Source organism: Ischnura elegans, chromosome 2 (assembly GCF_921293095.1).
Source record: "Ischnura elegans chromosome 2, ioIscEleg1.1, whole genome shotgun sequence".
In the NCBI taxonomy this organism is placed as follows: Eukaryota; Metazoa; Arthropoda; class Insecta; order Odonata; family Coenagrionidae; genus Ischnura; species Ischnura elegans.
The window spans coordinates 30,754,162-30,772,195 of record NC_060247.1 but is presented as its reverse complement, the minus strand read 5'-3'; the positions used below and the strand labels follow the sequence as shown (position 1 = coordinate 30,772,195).

The window sequence follows — 18,034 nt, the reverse complement described above, 5'->3', positions numbered from 1 at the left end:
CGAACACTATGAGGGGCGGAGCACGGTGGCGGCTCTTTCCTGCACCGTGTATGCCAAAGAAATTTTTACAAGGACATACCTTAAAAGGTTTCCGTTTCCATCTATTAAAATTACTAATAATATTTTTTCAAAATTTTAAGGAATTCTTGGAAGTTCTGATACGGTAATAGAATGCTGTGTCTAACATTTGTAGGCGGTAATCTGTGGCACATCCTCCTTTAAACTTGACACGCACTTGTCGCAAAGCAAAACTATTTGATTCTAATATTTACTTACAAATTTACATACTCTGATATTTTTCTCCTTGGTGGTGGAAAATTTTGAGTTTTATATTCATTTTGCAATTCCATTTGATTCTAATATTTATTTCAAAATTACGTACTCGGATATTTTTCGCTTTGGTAATGGAAAAAAAACTTGAGCTTATATCCATTTTGCAATTCTTCTGAGTCACGTCAGTCCTGAAGAGGTAGAAACGTTGACTTTTAATCCACCAGACGCGGGTTACCTCAAAAGTTTTATCAATTGACAAATTATATGGATTTCGAAAGTTTTAACAACTTCAATTCCTCTGAAGTGTCTCAAAATTCATTTTTAAGAGCTAACTAATTTTCCCCGCAACGTATCGCATTCAGGATTTTTTGCATCCATCAAGTTTAAAGTTACGGATTCGCGGATAATAACCGCGTTCCCAACTTAATTAGCGACCATGTGACGTGGACGGTTGCGTCTCGCCAGAACTGCTCCGAAACCACAGGTGCACCCTACGCAGAAGACGCTCTTTGTCGGACCCGGCTCTGCGGCAGCTCCTTCTGGCGCAACCGCAGAAGGAGATGGAATTCCTTTCGAATGCTCTCTCTCACTCACTCACACTCCTCTCTCTTGCATGTGGATACCTCCTTACAAAAACCCCTCTTTCTCTCTCTCTCCGCCCTGTCCACTCACAGTCCAGTGCCCTTCCTCCGAACCAATTCCTCCGGTGGTGCCGCGGTCTCCACCTACTACTCTACGCCTCTTGTCTTCAACTTTTACCCCCTCTGGGTTGGGCCCCCCGGGAGAATGGACGGTTGGCTCGGACGGGAGGGGAAGTGGGTGGGGTTTTCGGGCCAGGAAAGGAGGAAAAAAAAGAAGGACGCCACATTACGTCACCCACCCGTGTTTAGCCCTCTCTCGAAAGCGAAAAGAAGGGAAGAGGAGAGTTGGTACCTCCTTCCGAGATTTGCTCGCATTGCTTCTGGTGCATCCTTTGGCTGTGTCGACGGGCGATTTTGTCTATCTAGATTTGATAGCCACTGTGATCGTGGAGAACCGATTTCGATACTCGGTTTCGACCTTTTGTCTTTCCATCTCCGTGGTCAACGATGGTCATTGATTTTTATGGTCAATGGCAGAAATGTGTTGCAGTTCATCAATAGTTGTCACCTTAAATCCCTAGTCTTCGTTAGTCGAAGAACCAAGATGGCTCTTTCTGTGGTGGATATTTCTAAAGAAAGATGCAACTAGTATATCATTTAATCCAATAAGTCCCCGTGAATTGGTCATTGAAGAAATTTGTTACTTAGGGCTGTATGGAAGGTCATTCCTGCATACCTGGACTAATCAGCGGCGTACCTTTACTAAGTCATCCGAGTTGGGTGCGAGAATTCCACACATTTTTCGAGTTGGGTACTCTCATGTGATTCTGGGGACGCGGGTGCGAATCCCGGTCAAAACAAATTTTTTTTCTCTCCGGTGGAATTTTTGCACTGTGCGTCTTCATCAACATAATATTAGTTAGAAAGGTTAGTTGGTAATTCATACGGTAAGTTCATGCAAGGTTATAACGATGGAAAAACATAAACATACTATGAGTCGTCTAAGCGAGTGACGCTATTCATTTTATTAAACAAGAAATCGTTGCTATCTCTCATAATGGCATTTAAAATCTCTCTGTTTTGCTATCTATTTCCTTAATTTTCTTCCCGTGATCCCATCCCGACTGAAGTAAGACATTAAACATAGGATATTTTTCACGCTGTCTGGGAAAAACTGTTCTCCTAACGTACTTATTAAATTTAGACTCTAATATTTGGCCTGTATAGTCTATGTCATCGATAGTGTTGGCCATCTACCTCTGTCCATCTATCTCGAATCGAACTCCATTTAGAGAAATATCGAACGAGTCTATTCTTACCTGCGTTTTCTTCGATTCGGTCTTGGAAGATGGAGAGAGAAGGCGTGGTGATTGGATGGAAGAGTGGTTACGCGTCGGTTAGTGAGCATTCATTAACCAACTCCACACTTCCCGCCATTATCCATTCTCCCTTCTCACTTAGCCCACTCATCTTAGGTCGGTTGGAGGAAGTTATGGCGTCGCTTCTAATTTATTCCGTCTTTGTTACTCGCGACCTCAGCAGAGGCGGCTGTTGTTTCGTACTCCAGATCTTAGTTTGTTTCCAAAGTGACTTGCTGCGTGTTTACGATGTAGGGTGTGCGTGTTTTCCTTCCAACAAGGCCATGGACGTTCATGTATTGCTGGGGAAGGCAAGAGCCAGTTTTGCTGCGTCAGGCACGAGTTGAGGTGGGGTCATTGTTCATTCTTGCGATTTTTGTTCTAGAGATAGTCAATTATTTAAGCTTCAGCTGTTGAAATTTATTGTTTCCGGCATGAATTTTTTAAATTTCTTAACCTCTCAGATAGAATAAAAAGTTTCAAAGTTAATGTATACAAATGAAAACTTCCATTGTCACTCTCGCTCTTTCCTCACACGTAGGTACCGAAAACTGCTCAACGGAACGAAAACGCTCTCTTAAATATTGAGTGACAAATCATAGTTCATGGACAAATATTAGGTCTCTATTTCGAGTCATGCACCATGATAATCCGAGTAAAGAAGTTTTTTATGGTATGGTGTGATATCTTTTTTTTATGTAACCTATCAAAAGAAATTGCTTGTCCCATTAAATTTGGCATTGAAGCAATCGATTCTAAAAAGCAAGACTAGTTGGCAATATTTTTCGTAATCTACTAACTTTAGTAGTGAAAATTTAATAGGACGCCGCCAATTTTCTTTTCATAATCTGGTTTTTTTCCTCGTACGTTCTCAATTACGGCAATCAATGTCGTGCGCAGCACATGTATTGAGATATCTCGTATTTATTCTGACATCTTTATAGTTGAATAGTAATCGGTGAACGGTGATTATTTTGGTCAGAATAATGACACTACGCCCATGTCTTCCGGACTACATCGTTCTACCGCCCGTGAAATTACGTCACAAGTCTTAGAGTTGATTTGGGGACAACTTTCTCCTCAGAGAGCTCAGCCAGCCTATGCTGATGATATAAGCGTGATAATACCAGTGTCACTCTTTTTCTGTGAGCCGCAAGAAATAAAACCCATCGCTAAAGTGTGGTTCACTTGATGACATATACGTAGGGCTCCTTGATTTTCGCCTGTGTGAATTTTGTCACTAATTTTTTTAAATTTGATCGATTTTTAGTATTTTTTGGCGTTATTTATGTTTTTCCTGCGATTTGGAAGATTTTTCACACCTCTATCTGATAAAAAAATCTTTAAGCAATAATGACCTCCATTAAATCTATTTTCCTGAAAATCGAGGACCTCTAAATAATATCTATTATGCTTTCATTTTGGTATATTTAAATTATAGCTTCGTTTTGTTTTGTGGGCTGCTAGATTTTGGATTTCCTTTCATCTGACAGTCAATGCGATGCTGGAAATCGGGATGATACATAATACTATTTGAATATGAGTTTCATTTGAAATCATAGTTTTTACACAGTTAGGTGCATACGATTAGTTTTCATTGATCGCACTACGTTTTCGAAGTCATATTGGTGTGGTTAACAAGGCACACATTTCCTCAGTATGTGAATGGGAATAGAAACGTTAAATTTAGGTTATGGTAGTGGTCAGGTGGCATTCCAACCACTGTGGGTCCCATTCACGCGTCTCCTGCCGAAAGCGAGTTGTGGTATCTTTCGGAAAATTAAGAAATAGCGTTTTCAGGAAAATGTATGATTTACCAATTAATTTTTGGGCAAGCCTCCCTACCTGCCGCGAGTAGATATTCTGGAGAGATTCCATTTCTTTTCCTCTTTCGTCCTTGGAAGTCAGTTTGGAGTGGCAAATGCGACTCCGAGGGAAAGCGACGTTTCGTGAATTATTTTTTTTTGTCTTTTTACTCCACCTTAGACAATTTATAACGATCCCTTTCCTGCTTGGTCGCGTCAGTAGTCAACCCGCCACACCTCTTTCTTTCTCTTTCAAGCTTGGGTACAAAACATCACTTGGACACCCCAGCTGTAATGGAATTCAGTCCAAACTTATCTTTCTGCGAAGGACTTCGTTGAGAATTCCTAAAGAAAAGAATGTCCTCAATGAGGGAGTGGAAGAGAATCTGAAAGGAGCGGATATACGCGTGGAGGAAATAATGCTTTGTGAGTTTTCTTTTTATCTTTTTTATTGTATTCATGTATTGTCCCCGCCAAATCTTTCGCCTCTCGGAGTCGTAATCGTTGACTTCGATACGGTCGTGACTTCTTTGATACGAATGGGGTTAGAACGAGCGCGGAAAAGACTGATAGTTTTGGCAAGAGGTATGGGATTAAAGAGAGGGATAAAATATCCTTCGGCGCCGTTTCCGCTAAGAATTTCTTTCGGTCCCTATCCGCCCTTATCCTAGTCGCTTCTGACGTTTCCGCGTGGCGTTCGGGTATGGCTGGAGGTCGGAAAGAACTTGAAAAAGCCTTGTCATAATCTGTGTAGTGAGCCATAAAGAGATATGCAAACACTGTATCCTCTTCGTCCCCATTCTTTTGGTATCGACTGGTATATTCCTGTTTTGCCGCAAGTATTTCCGGCTTAGCGTCCTCGAACGGTGATATTTTTACGTTTTATGTTAGCCCAATTTCATGATACTATCGGGCCGTATAAGCATGATAAGACGGCGAGGAGTGATAATAATTTTCATCTTGTGCATATTATTTCTCTTATTTTTCGTAGACACAGTTTAGTAATGATCGGTTTACGTTAGTGTGAAGAAGACCTAGCCATATTTAGATGCTAGATAGCAATCCTAGTGCAAATACCCCATTAGACCACGTTTGGCTGGTATGGTGGCATTTAATTCGATAACATTTTCACTTCGGCTGAAATGTTAAAAATTATTTGACTGGACAGTGGACAATACAAAACCGCGCAGCATCAAAATTTTCTTCCGTAATTATCAATTCTTGCGAAATATCTCGAGAATTCGTCCTCCCATCCTGACGATGTGTGAATGGACCGGGATTCTTTTGGACGGAGTAGGCGAATAATGGAGACAAACAAACGCTATTTTAGCTGCGCCTTTGTTTTCTCAACTCGTCCTTCGCGTTCCTCTGTTTCTATTCGCTCCGTGTTACGTTTTTTTTTTTCAATTTCGTCGCATTTACAACCATTCCCCCAAGGGAAAAAAAGGTCTCCCGAGAGTCTCCGTGTTTACAACCTGTGCGTGGAGCTTGAATGGGTGCCCGGAGTCGCAGTGGAAGGGGAAAGAAGAATGAAACAGGAAAAAAACAACACAGCCGGCTTGAGTGGGGGAAAGAGGTGGCTGTGCCTCTCGCCGGTTTTTTTTGTGTGAGGGGAAAGAAGGCGACCTTCCTTGCCCCTCAAAGCGGCAGTCCTTGCCTCTTCGTGTGCGGGACTCAAAAGAGTGGGGAAGGGGGTTGTGTGCACGAAAGTGAAGGCATGGGAATGGGTGGGTGTTGTAGTTAGCAGGGCTATATGTGCTCCTTCGGCAGAAGTTTCATTGGGGCTTTCTTCGCTGAAATACGCATTGCTCCATATTTTATTATTTAAAAATGCCGGGCTTCGTAATTAATCGCGAATGCCTAATGTTAGCCCTTCACAGTAAAAGCAATGAAAGCACTCGCGTTCATAAAAAGTTGGATGACCCGGTAATATATTTAAATTGAGGGGGTGAGAAGCCATGGGGTATAAGTGTTTTTTTTTCTAAACAGAATTTATTTATTTATTATTATATTATTCTACCGATTAAGGTAGGTTTCCATGGAGTACTAAAGAAGTGATTTGGGAGCCTCCCTTTCCTTCCAGCGCTGCCTTCTTCAATTCACTGTAAGGTCTACTTCCTTTCAATCTATCTAAAAATCCTATTATTTTCCTTCCCCTCCCTCGTTTCCCTAACATTTTACCCTCTAACACCATTTTCCCTCCCCGCTAAGTATTCGCTCCATCCATAACTTCTGTCTCCTCCGTACCTCATCTAAAAGCTAAATAGAGTTAGGAGCAGAAATTGAAAGAAGAAATACACAAAAACTTGATGGTCAAAGGATGCGAGTGAGTCTCTGTTTTGTGCTGAAATCGAGTGAAAAATCAAATGCACTTATAAATATCTAGTTTATTTCTTTTTGTTTCTAATTTCTGTACCGAACTCTGTTTGGAAAAAAATCACTTGTACTTCTTGGCTTCTCACCCTCTTCATTGTTTTCATGTGATTGTTGAAGGCATGTATTGTTAATGGGGCATGCCTTTAAAATAGTTAGCCCTCTACATTTTCACTTGGAGAGATTAGTAAATAATTGAGGTCGGAGAGGGATTTTCGCGTTAAGCTCTACTTGTTTTACGGAGAGACATAAGAAAGGCCGTTATTATTTTGCTTGATCGTTTATAATAGATAGTCTGTTCATATTTCCATTATTGTCGAGTGACATCTAAAGTATTGACTCTCTCTACAGATGAGGCCTACCTCTACTGCTCTAATTTCAGTGGAGGAGCTTTAGTAACTGTTCCTAAAATTTTAGTTGTGGCCTGATCTGTAATTTTGTATAAGCATTGTCCGAGAAAACATGCATCCAATATATCGCAAACAAGTGTTGCTTTTTGAAAATACTGGATTAGTATTACTATTACTAACTTATAGAAGCCCCTGAAATGCTTATGTTATTCAGACTTTGTCTTGATATCAGTATGAAAATTATTTAAACGGAACAAGCTCTAAGTTGGGATCAATTGCATATATTGAGTTTGTTTGGAGACAAATTAATGAAAAAATAATTAAGAGCCTTACGACTTGCTTTTAAATATATTTTTAGAGGTAAATACTTGAAAACTTAAGTGTGGACCTGTTGAACTTATTGATTTCTGACGATTTTTTTGTCAAAGCACGAACATTGTTTTCATTATTTTCAAGCCAACGTTTTAGAATAAAAACAAAGCGTAGTGGAGACGATAAAGTTTGTTTTTTTTTCTTTTTCACTGTCCTGATCTCACGAATTTTCCTTTCATCATCTGGCCTTCAGTGGATGATCTCATTCAACATCGAAACCCGAATCGTGTTTTTGAAGTAAACTTCGTGTAATTGCAAGCTTTAAAACTTTCATTGCCGATGACGTCTCATGACGCCATAGCATTTGATGAAAGGAAGATGCTACCCGGAAGGACGTTGAAATGAGTGGTCGCAACAATTTGGTTAGTTGGCTCAATTTCCATGAATTATATTTCTGCTAGGTTGCATCTGAAGGCACTATTTCCAAATTCGACCTTTTATATCTGTGTAACACGTGACTATAGTTAAAATATCCGTAGTAAAATGCTTTTTATAGTGGGTTGAGGGCTGGTATTCCAGCTAACGCATGTGCGCCGATGGTAAAAATTCAAGGGCGGTGGCGTATCAGGGGTAGTTTTTGCAGTGTTCGGGTATGCTTCACGCATTACTCACCTACGAATTATTGTTGAGTTTCAAGAATTGAGAATTGAAAATCCAAGAGGAAAAATATCGAGTGTGCAATGTCCATCCTTGTACTGAATATATTCTCGTAAATAGACGATCTCAATTTGAGGAGAGACTACGTCGGCGCCGCTGTGTGGTTTTTTCGCTGCAGAAGGCTTGATGCGCACATCTTTGTTCCAACCCGAGGTCCTTGGTACAAAACCGGCATCAATCAAAATTTTTAGAGGATTCGCGTTCGATTATTTTCACCATTAATTCTCCCAAAGGATGAGAAAATAAGTCTTGGTCCCCTTGGTGCGTTACTTTCAGCGTAGGCTAACCGCTAGGGATTTGTCGATGCCACTTTTTTTCGATTCCGATTCCAATTTCGATTCTTCCAAATCGATTCCAGATTATTTATTCCAATTCCATCGATTATTATTCACACTAATGGGTGGGATATTAATTTTGTCAGTAGCATTGCTATCATTAAAATTTTAGAATTTAATAGAATAATTTAACACACGCGGTGAAGTGGCCCAAAAAGTATATCATTAAGGATAGCGCATTAGTATTATAATAAATAAGTCCTCAGCATTAATTAAAAAACGAATACTTAAACTGTTTCAGGAAATAATTGTTAACTTATTGATGAACAGTGCACAATAGCTCAGGTGTGTGGTGGGCTTTAATATAATAATAATAACAATAATAAATAATTTTAATGCTCCACACACAAATTACATGACAATAGCAAAATTGAGTAATTTTAGGTAGTCGCGAAGGATAATCTGTTTGAGGCTACCATCCAAAATAATAATACATTATGCTTTACATATAGTGTAGCTCATTTTGTGTTACCTTGATAATATATACTAACAAAGCTTAAGTGCGTACATGAAAATACAACTAAAGTAGTATTTATAATTCGTTTACATCAATATTTTATAACAATATTTGTTCTACACTTTCTTTAGTGAGAACCCAAGAATGTGCATTTTGCGAAAACTTTTTCAAAGAAGATACCCAAGATGATTGTCTATTTTCAAAAATTTATCTTACTAGAATCGATGGAATTCGAATCGACTTTAGGCAATCCATTCTCGAATCAGATTCCGTTTCCGAGAGTCGGTGGAATCGAGTCATTTCCAATCGAATAGACATTTGGAATCAGCTCATCCCTATCACAGAATAGGGACCTACGGAAGTACCTACCTTACCTACTTCTATAGGTCCTTATTCTGTGTCCTAACTAATTACCGTCGCTGAGTTTATTTCCTGCCTTCCTTCCTCGACGACGTGGGTGACCTTAGTTGTCGTTCGCCTCCTCCTCCGAATACATACCAACCAAGGCAGCGATGGGTCGAGGAATCGTGCGCCGAAGGAGGAGAAGCTTTGTGGCGGCTGCGGAGGGGGCGGAGCGGAGCGGGGGAGATTGATGAGAGTCCTGTCGAGTCGAGGGATTTTCGGTCCATGCTCACGCACGGCTCCTTGGAAGAATCTTGCGGCAGGGACCTTGAGATGAAACGTTTCGGCGGCACAGGTGCGCGCTGGGACACAAGATGGACCCCTCTACCGACTCCCGCCTTCCCCCCATATTTCCTTGAGGAGGGAAGACGATTAAGACAGGGAGAGGATTTCGTGGAATGGGGATGGGTTGGCCGTGTAAAGGTGCAGTTCGGATCCGTAAACATAGATACGCTGGCAATTTATTCAATACGAGAGCCACGGAATAGATCAATTTTTTATGCTTATGAAGCGTGATTAAGCGTTTTTATAATGTTTAGCGTGGTAGCCTAATGGGTAGGGAGATTTCTTTCAAAATTTCCTTCAAAATATTTTTCATTGATACTAGAGATTTCTGAACCTGTATCCAGTAGTCTTTGTTTAGATACCACTATCTGTGGGAATCTTATTGCTGTGATTGCTTTGTTTTCGTCCATTATATTCCATATTCGATATTCATCGATGAAACGTTTGGGCGGCACAGGTGCACGCTGGGACACAAGGTGGACCCCTCCACTGACACCCTCCTCCCGCCTTCCACCCCAATTTTCCTAGAGGACGGAAAGACGATTTAGACAGAGGGGATTTCGTGCAAAGGGGATGGGTAGGGCATGTGAGGGGTGCAGTTCGGATCTGCTACAGCCCTTAACGTAAAATAGGTGCGTTAGTAATTTATCCAATATTTCAGCCACGGAATAGATCAATTTTTAATGCTTTTGAAGTGTGAGTGAGCGTTTTTTTTATGTTAAGCGTGGTTGCCTGGCGGGGACAGAGTTTGGCTAAAGGTCGCTCTTTTTCCTCCGTACGCTTTCTTCAGAATATTACTCTTTGTTGGGTTGTCGAGGAAGGAAGAGATTTAGATTTTTAGGTAGAATGAAAGGGAGTAGGCCTTACTGTGAATTGAAGAGGGAAGCACATGTAGGAGGGGGAGGCTGCCAGAATGCTTCTTAACTACTCCATAGAAACCTACCTCAATCGGTAGAATTCTTAAATAACAATTACTCACTGATAAAAGTGTTTTCTGAACCTGTGTCCACTAGAGTCATTGTTTTGATATCACTATGGGTGGGATCATTATTTCTGTGATTGCTTCGTTTTCGTTCATGATCGTCCATATTCTGTATTCGTCGATGAAACGTTTCGGTGGAACAGTTGCGCGCTGGGAGCCGAGCGATGCCTCCCGTGGCCTCCGGACCGCCATCCCCCAGTACCAAAGTCCCCTAAGGACGGGAGGACGATTAAGACGGGGCGAGGATTTCCGGGCAAGGGGATGGGTTATGGCTCGAAAGGGATGGATTTCGAATCTGTTATGGTCCTTATAAAGAAAGCAATTTTACTGTCGGGACAGCGGCGGGGACAGCTCTTGAGGAAAAAAACCTAATGTCGTGGACCGTTCCCCATTGAAGTCTTCCCCGTGGGACATAATTTTTAATCTCCGGGTGGCGAGAAGGAACGCTACCATGGATGGGTGTGGGCTCCCCTGTTTGTGAGTGCCCTGGTGGGTTCAGATTTACGATGTGCGGTCGAATAAAGCGGATGGGCGCTATTTTATGGGATTTCCCAAGTGCGTGTATCGTGGGAGAGGGTAATTTGGTCCGTCCAGTCCACATGTCGTCTGCATCCCTACACCTGTGCCTTACATACTTTTATGCATCATTTAGGTTTAAAATGTTTTAAGTGATGGGATGGTCAAGAAAAATAAGTCACTGAAAGACGTAAAAATTTCGTGTGAATCTGTCCTGTGGAGCATAATATTAACTACTTGAATCAATTATGTTTGTGGGTATTAAAGAGTTTTGGTTACGGGCTATTGCTCCTTGATATATACAGTTATCATATACTTAGTGTTCAAAATAAGTGCTATTACTAAAAAGGAAAAACCGTGATGTTATATCAGGTGAGTCAAGTCTAGTGTTTTTCCCCTATTTAAAGGGCTATCAATTGAAATCTGAATGCCTGTTGATTTAAAAGAAAAATCAGCCATGATGTGAGAGTGAGAAAAATAAGTGGAAATAATATACTCAAATAAAAGGGATTGTCGCAATCTAAACGAGTAATCATTTCTAGGCACTCTTTTAGATGTAGTGCATTGTTTATTCGATATGTTAGTGAGAATATTGGGTAATCTGTGCTGATAGTACAAATAATTGCTTGAAAAGCGTGTACGACTGAAAATACCAAATGTTTCCGCGTAACTATTCTCATTGTCAGACCTGAGAAATTGTGTGTTCGTTTCAATTGACTATTTTTTTTACTCTCGGGGTTAGGGTGGTTGAGATTATCGATTAAGAAGTATAAATGCTCCATATTTCATATCTCTCGGTCGTATGTCTTGTCCTAAAATTTCTCGTTGGAGCCAGTTCTGTCCAGTGCAAGGTCGCTTAATGTAACGAGTGACCCTGGTGTGAAATTCATGTCTAATAGTAGCCAGCTGCTCCAAATTTCCTCTTTGAAAACGCCCCTTTATTGAGGATATGAGTGCGTTTTCACTTTTTCGTCGGAGTCCCCTCGCTTGGAGTTGTTGGGTTTCAGAATTGGTCTTTGTCCTGGATTGCCTCTAATTATAACTATAAGCAGCGTTACCAACCAACGCAGGCAACGTCGCTTAAATATGTGGCTAGAATGTACCCTATTCTCCCACGTGCCTAATTTATGTTTCATGGGTGTTGTATCTTTTCCAGTGGGAATGGTGGTTAAGATGACTGTTTTTTTGGATTTATAAATCCTGCGCTGCATTCCCATAAACCCACGCTCTTTAATTTTATCACCACACCTATATACGATGCCGATGTTTTTTAATTGCTCGTTTTTCCCTTCACGACGATCTATCAAAGCGACCGTAGGACGAAATAGCTTTTATAAATTGCGGCTCTAATTTTTACGCCGGAAAAGATTTCGTCAGATGCATATCCTTCCTATTTTGGAAGAAGGAAAGTCATCCCTTAGATTACTACTTACTACCCATGATAAGAAAACCAAGCCATATTCTTTGGTTTAATCAGTTTCTTGCCTTCCCATCTGTTTCGCTCGAATGTATTGGTCGTGTTTCATCATAAAACAAAGCCGATGAAGTGTTACGCAGGGAATTGTTTTCACGCCATCCCATCTACCTCTTTAAAAAAAAAGAGCCGTTACCTCTTCTCGTGAATTCATACGTACGAACTTTCGCTGCTTGCATGCACTTCCGCAGTCCTTGCAATTAAAACGGCATTGTTGCGGTGGTATACACTGTGTGTATCATCGTCTTCATTTCACGTGGAGCCGCTTAGTGAGCTTCATTCGACTGCCCAGCCTCAACAGCGTGCGGCTAAGCAACGGAAATTGTAATAGTTCAATGCATAGCTTCTGGAATATTTTTCGCAATTTTCTTGGTCATCTGCTAACATTCTTCACGCCATCTAGGATATGTGAGTTTCTGTAATATTGCTCTAAATTAATTTTGACGATGATCACAGTTTGTTTAGGCTACCATGGATTATTAATCCTTTTTTTTATTCTTTCAAATACCTATTTATAACAGCATCTTCTTGTGCTTCCCACCGCATTCGTTGATTTTAATGGCAGCAATTTTTGCCGGTTGGAAAGCCGGCGAAACTGTTTGTTTTAAAATCAACGAACACGGTGGGAAACCCGAGAAGATACTGTCATTCACTACACAACACCTTGGAAACCTTCACACCTATATTTTAATTTTCGCTAATGTTCTAATTTTAACTGTTGCAACTTAAACGAGAGTAACCTCTGTAAGATATCAGTTCTGAGATAATCTGAATTCAATCAGTCATCTTCTAGCCACAGACGAGCTATAATCGATCGGAATACGTCATATCCTTCTAGCCTCTGCACCTCCCTGCCCTTAATATGTTCATATGTACGCTAATTGAATGACATTTATTCTAATTTCATTCGCAAAAAGTTGTTAATCCATGGAGATAGGTTGTATTTGGTCGCTATAATTCAGCAATTTAATCTTAGAAGATTATGCTTGGAAAATTCTGTGAGCAAAATAGAATATTTTTCTCACGAAATATTAATATTTTCCTTTTGGTGGAATACACTATTAACGTTTAATTTACAGTTATTTATCCTTTTACTTGAAATGTTTATTGTGCTGTAATTTTATTTGACACACACCTGTGGAATAGAATAATTACGCAACCAAGCGACGAGGAGTTTTTCTGCATCAGGAACGTTGAATACTCGTGCGATAAGCATCTGTTCTACGGACATTGCGCCCGTTAGCCAACGAAAGAAGTTCATCAGTTCCGCAAGGATAGAACTGGGTCAAAACTTTCGGTGTATACCTAGTAGGAGTGGTAAACCTTTTATGCATTATTGTATTAATAATGGTAGTGACTGCAAAATGCAACCTTTGTGAAGCATTGTCACTTACGTAGAAGGATGTAATGTTACGTAGAAGGATGAAATAATAATATATGACGCTTCATGATCCAGGTTACTCGTCATGTTTTTAAATGTTTCAGCCAACTTGACTCGAGAGGCACCTTCCGACGTGATTACATGTTAAATTTTGTTAATGTATAGTAAATCATCTTATTAAATCATCCGGCTGATTTATATTTTCGCATATGCAAAAAGGGTGTTGTGTAGCGATGCTTTGTGGGGTTTTATTGTACGAACACCTATAGCGTTTTCATTGTGTCTTATTCATTTAAGTTTATGAATACACGTTTTTCGATAAAATTCATTTTTTCTCACTGCATTTAATCAACACACAATGCACGTACTATACAAAACATTCTCACCCCGCGTTAGTATCTTGTGTGGTATTACGTGTTATATCGTAGTTTCGAAACCTAAACGTACATGAAAAACCCCGCTTATGGTATATGACAACCACAGATATTAGCTCTTGAAGCTTACAAAAGTCCCTCATAGTACGTATTTCCATTTTGGTCTTGGTATCCGTGATATTCATGAAGAGTCTACTTTTTACTCCAGAATAAATCGCCGGGAGCTACCTACTAAACCGTTAAAGGACGATGCTAAGTGCCTTAAAAGGCATCGTAAGTGTCTTGGTGCAAGAGCATTGTAAGCATACTTCTAAAACGGAAATAATGATTTCTCGGAAAGCTTCTTGACAGCGCAATTCATTTCAAGCTCTTCTGAGTATATCCGTTGGAGACATATCTTAGTGCTCTAAGGAAAGCGACTCCGAATATATCTTGACGATGATAGCTCCCGACAGGAAGTTTTGACGACACTCACAGGAAACGAGAAACTCTCTGCGCTACTCCAGCACACTGTCAAGAGAATTCTACTACGGCCAACTCTTGTTTTCTCGCGGTCAATTATTCACTATGGTATTTTTCAGTCTCAATAAATGCCGAATGGGCTCTCACGTAAAATGTACAGCACCTGAGCTTAATATGAATTTATCTCGATAAGATTCATACCTTTATTGGATAATATGATAATTTAACCTTTCAATGCATCTTCTTCACTTTATAGGTCAACTTCCTACTTTGTTTTCTGAGCCATAGTTCATCTTTTTAGAGAGTATTACTGTAGTGCCAATCTTAATAGATATTATGGTATTCCTATGGTCACGAGGACCTGCGTGCGTACAGTTGCTGCTGTTACTTAGCTTCCTTCGATTCCTGGTATCGACTATGAAATTATTCCTTTCAGATAGAAAATACTTATTTGTAGCATTGTATAATATTATGTAGTCGTATATTTTTTTCTAAAGAAAGTTGTTCTAGCAATAAATTCAACTGATTCAGCCGTGATGTAATGTTCAAGCAACATTCTATAATAGTAACCATATTTCGATGAGGAGTTTTTGGTAACCGATTAGACGGGCCTGTGTTACCATCAGTTTTAATCACTGTCAGTTAAGCAGTCAATTTTGAAAGTATCTTCTGCGATAAGATAGCTTATTTTTTTTAAAGGACGCATCATTCCCACTCGACTGGTCTTTTTTCATACCTTTATATTTATTTTAAAAATTCAGAAAATTTTATGACGCATAATATAGACCCTTTTCCTTTTTATCTAGAGTGTAGAAATTTTCGTGAAAATAACGAGTTGAAATTTTAGGTTGCAGCAAATGTTGGCTCGGGTCTAGTCTTTTCACTCTGAAATTTTTAAGAAAACAGCTTTAAATCAATAGTTAGAGTTGAAAGTCTTATACTAGTAATGCATCGCCAAAAAAAGACAAGGGCGAGGGGGAGTGATGCGTCCTCTTAGTCGTTTTCTTTCCGCGTCATTAAAAAAAAAATGCTTGCTTATCGTGTGATGCATCGATGAAGTCCTGTAATATTTACTCCGCATCAAATGGGACGACGTGGGTTTCCTGATGATTGTCCATTTTCCTCGTTTGCTTTCGATTTTCTTTCGCGGCTTCATTAAAGACAAAGTGTTTTCCAAAACACCTATCCGCACTCCTGGAGTGGGAATATGTCATCTGACCTCAAACCTTCTCTGAAATGAATCAGCATTCGCGTGTTTCGGAAGGCCATTGCCCGCAACTCGTCTTTAACCCTCGTATTCTTATTCTTTGTCAACTTTGTGGCGCATTTATCTAACCTTGTGGTTCATTTAGAAAAAAATTGTCTCTACAATCACCGGAAAATGCGGCGCATCTAAGTTATTACTATTGATTAGTACGTATTTTTTCGCATCATTCGGAATTAAGATGAATAATTTTTATTTTTTTTGTCCTTTGTTGCAATTATTTTTATTTTTCATGTCTGTTGAACGATTTTATTTATGATTTCATTATTCTTTTGCTTTTAGGCCATGAATTCCCGAAAACTTTGAACTCGAAATTTCGAAGAGCTGCTGTTTTGCTGAATTCTGATGTAAGTTTTTATGGCAATAGTTATGACCTATTATGCTTTATGATTTAAGTTCGCTATGCTCGCGTATTTAGAAGTATTTTTAAGTGAGAATGTAAATAATTATTGGTAACTTTGATACTAAATTGTGTAGCTAATGAGGATAAGAGTAATTTTGGTGACTTAACTTTTCGGAAACTGGTGTTTTGCCTTCAGTGTCGAGAAGTCAGTGTTTTCATCCTCTTGTACGTCAATAAATTATTTAGGAATATATACGAAGGCTAATGTTCTCCTCTTGATCCCGGGAAGCAAAGTACTCGCGGTCAATAACAATGAAAAGTATGATGAATTCATGAGAAGTATAATTCATTTTTTTAAATTTCCTACTGTTATTCTGCAATGGAATGTTAGGAATCCACGAAATTGGTTCTGGAATGTTAAAGCCCCTTATGTAGAACACAGGAGATTATTCAAGATCTGATACTTTCCAGTAAATTCACAGGAGCAACTTCTTTTGGTTTTCTTGTAAGGTGGGACATTATCGTATTCGCTATTTCCTCTGTCACATTCCTCGACCTTGGGGAATGAATTCTTGTATACTAGGAATGTGACCACGAATATAAAAAGTTAGGGTCTCCAGTCTTCCTCTGCATATGTTGTCAGGATGTCACCCACGGCGCTTTTACATGGGTTTTCAAAATGGGTTACTCGCGGAGCTGATGGGCAGACCGATTCGAATTTCACGAATAAATATGCTATCATTACGCTTGTTAATAAACATTTATCTTCATGATTATGGGTTCTGTAAAATTCACAACTTTTCAGTGCTATCCTTCGTGATTATAAGTTTTGCGTCGCAGATGTGTGAAATAAATCGATCGCTCTCTCCTCATCGTCACGCTGCCGAAATTTTTGAAAACCGATTAAAATGCGCCATTATTGTGACATGAATCAAGCTTCATCGGGAAGGAGCTGGCTCACCACTATCTTGTCATCTTGAACTTGATGCACCTCGATGCTTCGTACGTGAAGGGATGTCTCAGCCGGTCGGAAACCCGAGAAAACTTCGTCTGAGTATACCATTGAATCGCAGTTGCTCTAGTGCGTGACACTGACCAAGGTCCGGTGAGGCCGAGTTGTGTTGGCTGTTTGTTGATCTTTTTTCGTCGCCTGAATCGTGATTCTAAAACTCGTAAGGCCGGCGCAGATGTAGGTCAGTGGTCAAGCCACAGTTTTCGCTGGCGATGTGAATGGATAATTTTTAAGCAACCGAGAATGATCGCGCTATGGGAACGTTTTTAATAATCCCGACAGATGAAAGTAATGGCAACACATGGATGTTAATCACTAATTCATATCGACCACGTGCAGCGCTCTTACTTTTAAAAGCACGAGAAAATTAATCTGCCTCTTTCCGACAAAAAATGTTTCTCTATTAGTGATGTTGAGGAATCTTTTGGGTGATCACTGTCTGTATTTTGGGATATGATACCATATGGATGATCTAATTACCTTCTTGTGCGTTAAGGTTGCCTAATTAGCCTGAAAAATTAGCCATTTTGTTTCATTTTTGCCTTATTACCATGGTAACTGAGTGGAAGCGTGTTTGTATTCAGGGTCACTGCCGGTTTTCCGTTGGTTTCCAATTATTCCCGACCCAATTACTCTCCAGCGTTATTTGTTCCCAATTCTTCGATTTCTCGAGATAAATATTTATCAAATATCTTAAGTCTCCCCATTCATTTGCTATGTCGATTTCCCATGTGGTTGATTGTTGATGTGGTTCCCATCAATATAGTGTTTTAGGTCATTAATGACTAGGTTCTGTGCTTAAAATGACGATTTTCAAGAATAAAGTTTCAAAAAACTTGAAACATCGACCTCGGTTACCGAGCCTCAGGGTCCCGCGGCGTGTAGCTCAGCCTTGACTCGCGATCGAAAAATCGCTCTCATTACCTTCGTCGCAGATTGTTTTCCAAGATTTCTGCTTAGTATTCTTAAGAAATCTCT

At 39.9% G+C, this 18,034-nt stretch overlaps 1 protein-coding gene across 6 annotated transcripts in view; it reads left to right on the top strand.

Annotated features, from left to right (window-relative positions):
- The window catches only part of LOC124153520 (rho GTPase-activating protein conundrum), a 230,020-nt gene that overhangs the window by 48,455 nt on the left and 163,531 nt on the right, over positions 1-18,034 (top strand). For 4 of the 6 annotated variants that reach the window (XM_046526739.1, XM_046526736.1, XM_046526738.1 and 1 more), the window contains exon 2: positions 15,984-16,048. The exons of the other annotated variants lie outside the window; for them this stretch is intronic. The gene's annotated coding sequence lies outside the window, so the exon portion shown is untranslated. The remainder of the gene's footprint in view (positions 1-15,983; positions 16,049-18,034) is intronic. 6 annotated transcript variants of the gene reach the window in all.